The sequence below is a fragment of the Pteropus vampyrus genome, unplaced genomic scaffold (assembly GCF_000151845.1).
Source record: "Pteropus vampyrus isolate Shadow unplaced genomic scaffold, Pvam_2.0 Scaffold41, whole genome shotgun sequence".
NCBI lineage: Eukaryota > Metazoa > Chordata > Mammalia > Chiroptera > Pteropodidae > Pteropus > Pteropus vampyrus.
Window position 1 is genome coordinate 2358036 of NW_011888822.1, and position 6752 is coordinate 2364787.

Consider the following 6752-nt stretch of genomic DNA (forward strand, 5'->3'; position numbering starts at 1 on the left):
CTTATTTTTTTTATTTTTTACACCTACAGCACCTGGTCTCTAGGTAGTCTCCCATCCAAGTACTGACCAGGTCTGACCCTGCTTAGCTTCCGAGATCAGACGGGATCGGGCTTGTTCAGGGTAACGTGGCCGTAGACAAAAAAATATTATTTTATAAGGTCATGAATATATACTTTCATTACATGTATAAGTGATGAAGTGCTACAGCAGAACCCTTATCGCTACTTCCTTTGCCATTGGTTTGACAGCTTCACAGAAGCAACTTCTTAGTCTCAGAATTCCTTCCATTTCTAAAATTCTTTGGCCTCTCTGATTTTTTCTTTTGTAATTTTTTTCCTGAAATTTAATTATTCACATCATGATTTTATTATTTTATCTAGGTAGATATATCTGAATAAGTCATTCATCTCTGCCATAAGTAAGTATAGTGATTGATTTGTTAAGTCTTTGTATATCAGTAAGATAAAGTATATGTAAAATCTGATCTTTTGATGTTGTTTATTACCAAAGTAATTCTTGGTTGAGATGAATGATAAATCAGCACCTCTTTTCCCCTCTTATTATCTTCAGATGAGACATGGGTCCTCAGTTTAAAACAACAGCAATGCAATGAGTTGTTGCCATGTTGCCGAATTATTTATGAAACAGGAAGACATATGATGTAATTTTTATTATTCGATTTTACTTTTCTATATATCTTTATATATAATTAATACTGAGCTATATGGTATGAAGCCTTGAGGATAGTTTTGGGAAGCCAGAGACCACCATTTCTCACGGCAGGACAAACAAAGTCAGCATTTACCGAGGATACTTAGAATATCTTGTTTCTTAGATTTGTAATTCAGGCTTGCTCCCATAGAGGCTGGGAAATTATTTCCTAGTGTAAAGATTGAGACACGTTGTTCCAGCCTTTAACAGTCACTGAGTAACTTGAGGAACTAAAATGATCCTATTATGTAGATAATTTGCTTGAGGCAGAGATTGGGAAGTCATCTATAACAGTTTCAGGTGCCCAAGACTGCTATATTTATAATAAATTTATCTGTAATTCTTATTCAATAATTATTCTATAAACTAAAAGTCTTTGTGCTAGTTGGAACATTGTTTAAGATAGTCTCTTGTTCAGAAGTAATTATTTATTAATGAAGTTATTCTTATCTCTTCTCACTTTTTGGTTTTGTTAACGATTTGCAGAGCTTTAAGAGAAGAGGAAAGCAGAAAGGTACATATGCATCTTCATGAATAATAAGTGGGATCCTGATTTTATAGAGGCTGGAATCCCTCAGTTATTGGAGCTCATCTCCTGGGTTTGCTGTGACCTCAGAGAACAGGTTTTTTTGGGGGGGGGGCAGGGGAGGGTGAAAGGGTCTGTAGTTTTACAGTTGCTGTAGCATCACCGAAGGGGGCTGTGGCAAGCACCCCCTTCCTCAACACACAAGTCTTTATGGCTTCACTTCGCCCTGTGACATTTCTCTCAGTTCTTGGCCCCTTCCAACCAATGAATTCAGGAATTTGGGTTCAAATATCAAGTGTGCTTTTTACATTTTCCTGAACCTTTTTTTTTTCCTATGAAACTTTTTTTTTTTCCCTTCTCCCAGCCCACAGCTTACCATTTATTTGTTAAATAGAAAACTGAAAGAGAGGATTTCAGGGTGGCACAAGAAATATAGGCAAGTGGAGGAAAGGCCTCTGAGAACAAGTGGTCATGAGTATTGGAATCATCACAAGAGTTGTCTCTCTTGGTTCTACCCATCCCTTCCCCAGATCCCCTTTCAATCCTTCATCCTGACTCTACGCAGTTTGGTAGGGCTATTCATCGCAGTGATCAGGATAGGGGTGGGCTAACTTACCTAGCCTGCTCTTTTTCACCAGGCTTGTCAGAGTACCTAGCCACGTTGGTTTCAGGACTGGTCGCTTGTCCCAAACAAGACTAAGGAGTGTCTTCCTTTAGGTTGCCAGGTGGACCCCTCATCAATAGAGTTTCTCTTCTTTTTGATGTGTTTCTCCTTCGAAGGAGAGCATATTGCAGTTTGGGCCTTACCAGGGCAACTTGTTGGACTGAAAATTAGAAAGAGGATTGGAGATATGAGGATACCTCAGTAGCCCCTGGAACTAGCTGAACCTGAAGCCTCAGGCCTTATACTTTCCAATCATTTAAGTCATTTTTAATTCTTTCTTTCTCTTCTTTATTCATTTAGATTTATGTCCCTTTCAATCAAAAGATACCCAAGGAATATACTGGGATGAGGGACCCAAAAAGTTGCTGATTAAAAAAAAAAGAAGCTTATCAGCACAATTAAGAAAATGAACTACTATTATTATTTAAAAAATCTATTGTTATCAGCCTTAACCTGTGATTGACAGGAGTTCACGTACAGTCTTCTGGATGCTGTCTACTTGTCTTCACTGTGGACTCTCTACCCTGCTACTTTCCTTTGAGCTGAAAGTATGGAGATTAATTCCAGGTTTGGCTAGGTTGTAAAAAAGAAACCATTATCTGCTCTGTATTTCTTACTGCCATACAGAAATAAACATCTTTTGATTATTTAATTATAGCACACTGATGTTTTTCCATGGCATGTTGAAGTTGTTTACACCAGATATCTTGTTGGGGTAAACTGATTTCCACGGAGGAGGTGACATCCCTGAAAGTGGATAGCGATGCAGTTTTGGTCTGTCTGCTCAATGCTGAAGGCTCACTGTTGTGTTTAATTTGCCCAAGTGCCTCAAGACTATATGAACACAGAAGATGATTTTGGATAAATGCTTTTATCTAAATCCTTTATTTTTCACTACTTTCCCCAGTTTTTCTCCCTTCCCCCATTTTACTTTTTTTTCATCAGAATAAAATTTATTATGACTAATTAGTATGGACTTGTATTTGGGGTATCTTTACTTTTTTAAAAAAGAATGTGTTAGATTTACTATTATTTTTAAAATTCTCCTTGTCTTTATTTTCCTGTTGCCATCTGTTCATTTAAATTTTCTCAGACGGTTTATGGTTTCAGTTTTCTCTCCATACATTTCCTGGCATTTGGCTCTCCTTTTCTGACACAATAGGTCAGGCTTTCAAAAATCTGGCCCCTATGTAATTTGACTTTTTCCATAGTCAACATACCGCCTATGCCTTTCGTCTCTTAGGTCTTTGAACAGATGTTAACTGTTTAAATATTTTGTTGTTTGGGTGTAAGGAAAATTGAAATGTAAGACGTCAGTGATAGCATGCTTTGCTTATACCAGAGCAGATTGCTGCCTGCAAGTTGAATATGCAAAAGTATTTAAAACATGGAGTGTTCCCCTTGTGCATTTTAACCATAATCTACAGGTTGTGCACTCTAAAAAGTGAGTTAAATTCATCAGGTTATAAGGAAGATTTTTGTGGCATCTGGAGTGTATCTAAAAACTGGTATTTTTATTTTTTGAATTGGTGTGTAACAATGAGTGGGACCTTACCTGGTGATGGACTCAGGATTTCCTATGGGGATGAGAAATGAATTGGCTGTGTTTTAATACTCTAATATCTGGTTGATGTTGTGTTAATCGATGGTATTTAGATTCACTGGTCATAATATAAATGGCTGAAATAAATGAATAATAAGTTGTTGTTGTTGCAAAGTCAACTAGGAATGTGTCATCACTCCTAGCAGTAGTAGTGGTTTGAGTAGTATCAGTGACCAACATTCATTGTGTACCTAATATATTCCTGACACTTAAGATAGTCTCTTGTTCCGAAGTAATTATTTATTAATGAAGTTATTCTTATCTCTTCTCACTTTTTGGTTTTGTTAACGATTTGCAGAGCTTTAAGAGAAGAGGAAAGCAGAAAGGTACATATGCATCTTCATGAATAATAAGTGGGATCCTGATTTTATAGAGGCTGGAATCCCTCAGTTATTGGAGCTCATCTCCTGGGTTTGCTGTGACCTCAGAGAACAGGTTTTTTTTTGGGGGGGCAGGGGAGGGTGAAAGGGTCTGTAGTTTTACAGTTGCTGTAGCATCACCGAAGGGGGCTGTGGCAAGCACCCCCTTCCTCAACACACAAGTCTTTATGGCTTCACTTCGCCCTGTGACATTTCTCTCAGTTCTTGGCCCCTTCCAACCAATGAATTCAGGAATTTGGGTTCAAATATCAAGTGTGCTTTTTACATTTTCCTGAACCTTTTTTTTTTCCTATGAAACTTTTTTTTTTTCCCTTCTCCCAGCCCACAGCTTACCATTTATTTGTTAAATAGAAAACTGAAAGAGAGGATTTCAGGGTGGCACAAGAAATATAGGCAAGTGGAGGAAAGGCCTCTGAGAACAAGTGGTCATGAGTATTGGAATCATCACAAGAGTTGTCTCTCTTGGTTCTACCCATCCCTTCCCCAGATCCCCTTTCAATCCTTCATCCTGACTCTACGCAGTTTGGTAGGGCTATTCATCGCAGTGATCAGGATAGGGGTGGGCTAACTTACCTAGCCTGCTCTTTTTCACCAGGCTTGTCAGAGTACCTAGCCACGTTGGTTTCAGGACTGGTCGCTTGTCCCAAACAAGACTAAGGAGTGTCTTCCTTTAGGTTGCCAGGTGGACCCCTCATCAATAGAGTTTCTCTTCTTTTTGATGTGTTTCTCCTTCGAAGGAGAGCATATTGCAGTTTGGGCCTTACCAGGGCAACTTGTTGGACTGAAAATTAGAAAGAGGATTGGAGATATGAGGATACCTCAGTAGCCCCTGGAACTAGCTGAACCTGAAGCCTCAGGCCTTATACTTTCCAATCATTTAAGTCATTTAATTCTTTCTTTCCCTTCTTTATTCATTTAGATTTATGTCCCTTTCAATCAAAAGATACCCAAGGAATATACTGGGATGAGGGACCCAAAAAGTTGCTGATTAAAAAAAAAGAAGCTTATCAGCACAATTAAGAAAATGAACTACTATTATTATTTTAAAAATCTATTGTTATCAGCCTTAACCTGTGATTGACAGGAGTTCATGTACACTCTTTTGGGTGCTGTCTACTTGTCTTCACTATGGACTCTCTACCCTGCTACTTTCCTTTGAGCTGAAATTATGGAGATTAATTCCAGGTTTGGCTAGGTTGTAAAAAAGAAACTTCAGATTATCTGCCCTGTATTTCTTACTGCCATACAGAAATAAACATCTTTTGATTATTTAATTATAGCACACTGATGTTTTTCCATGGCATGTTGAAGTTGTTTACACCAGATATCTTGTTGGGGTAAACTGATTTCCACGGAGGAGGTGACATCCCTGAAAGTGGATAGCGATGCAGTTTTGGTCTGTCTGCTCAATGCTGAAGGCTCACTGTTGTGTTTAATTTGCCCAAGTGCCTCAAGACTATATGAACACAGAAGATGATTTTGGATAAATGCTTTTATCTAAATCCTTTATTTTTCACTACTTTCCCCAGTTTTTCTCCCTTCCCCCATTTTACTTTTTTTTCATCAGAATAAAATTTATTATGACTAATTAGTATGGACTTGTATTTGGGGTATCTTTACTTTTTTAAAAAAGAATGTGTTAGATTTACTATTATTTTTAAAATTCTCCTTGTCTTTATTTTCCTGTTGCCATCTGTTCATTTAAATTTTCTCAGACGGTTTATGGTTTCAGTTTTCTCTCCATACATTTCCTGGCATTTGGCTCTCCTTTTCTGACACAATAGGTCAGGCTTTCAAAAATCTGGCCCCTATGTAATTTGACTTTTTCCATAGTCAACATACCGCCTATGCCTTTCGTCTCTTAGGTCTTTGAACAGATGTTAACTGTTTAAATATTTTGTTGTTTGGGTGTAAGGAAAATTGAAATGTAAGACGTCAGTGATAGCATGCTTTGCTTATACCAGAGCAGATTGCTGCCTGCAAGTTGAATATGCAAAAGTATTTAAAACATGGAGTGTTCCCCTTGTGCATTTTAACCATAATCTACAGGTTGTGCACTCTAAAAAGTGAGTTAAATTCATCAGGTTATAAGGAAGATTTTTGTGGCATCTGGAGTGTATCTAAAAACTGGTATTTTTATTTTTTGAATTGGTGTGTAACAATGAGTGGGACCTTACCTGGTGATGGACTCAGGATTTCCTATGGGGATGAGAAATGAATTGGCTGTGTTTTAATACTCTAATATCTCGTTGATGTTGTGTTAATCGATGGTATTTAGACTCACTGGTCATAATATAAATGGCTGAAATAAATGAATAATAAGTTGTTGATGTTGCAAAGTCAACTAGAAATGTGTCATCACTCCTAGCAGTAGTAGTGGTTTGAGTAGTATCAGTGACCAACATTCATTGTGTACCTAATATATTCCTGACACCGTGCCAAGTGTCTCATTCAGTCCTTCAGCTTGTATGTTAATCCCTATGATGATCCCATTTTACAGATGAGGGAACTGAGGCTGAGAATGGTTAATTAGCTTTTCTAGGTTACACAACTAATAAGTAGCGGAGCTGAGATTTCAGCCTTGGTGGTCTGAGTCCATTGCTCACCATTTATCCTCTGAATTACATTTGTTTGTGAGGTGGGCCTTAAGAGCACAGGCTGAGGAGGTGAAGAAGACTTACCATTCACTAAATCTTTGTTTCATTTTTTTTTTTTTTTTAATCTGTAAAAAGTAAATGGGAATGATATCTACATTCGAAGTGTTGAGAAGTTAAATGACAAGTACAGATGCGGGGCTTGTGAGTAAATATGAACTATCGTTATAATTAAGGCTATTGTTTAGTGTTATACTGTAGAATTTTATATATT

General features: G+C 37.5%; 1 protein-coding gene and 1 pseudogene across 1 annotated transcript in view; one reads left to right on the plus strand and one right to left on the minus strand.

Moving 5' to 3' along the window:
- PTPRG (protein tyrosine phosphatase, receptor type G) overlaps nucleotides 1-6752 on the plus strand; it is a 650284-nt gene that overhangs the window by 189433 nt on the left and 454099 nt on the right. The window lies entirely within an intron of this gene.
- LOC111738669 lies at nucleotides 21-137 on the minus strand (annotated as a pseudogene).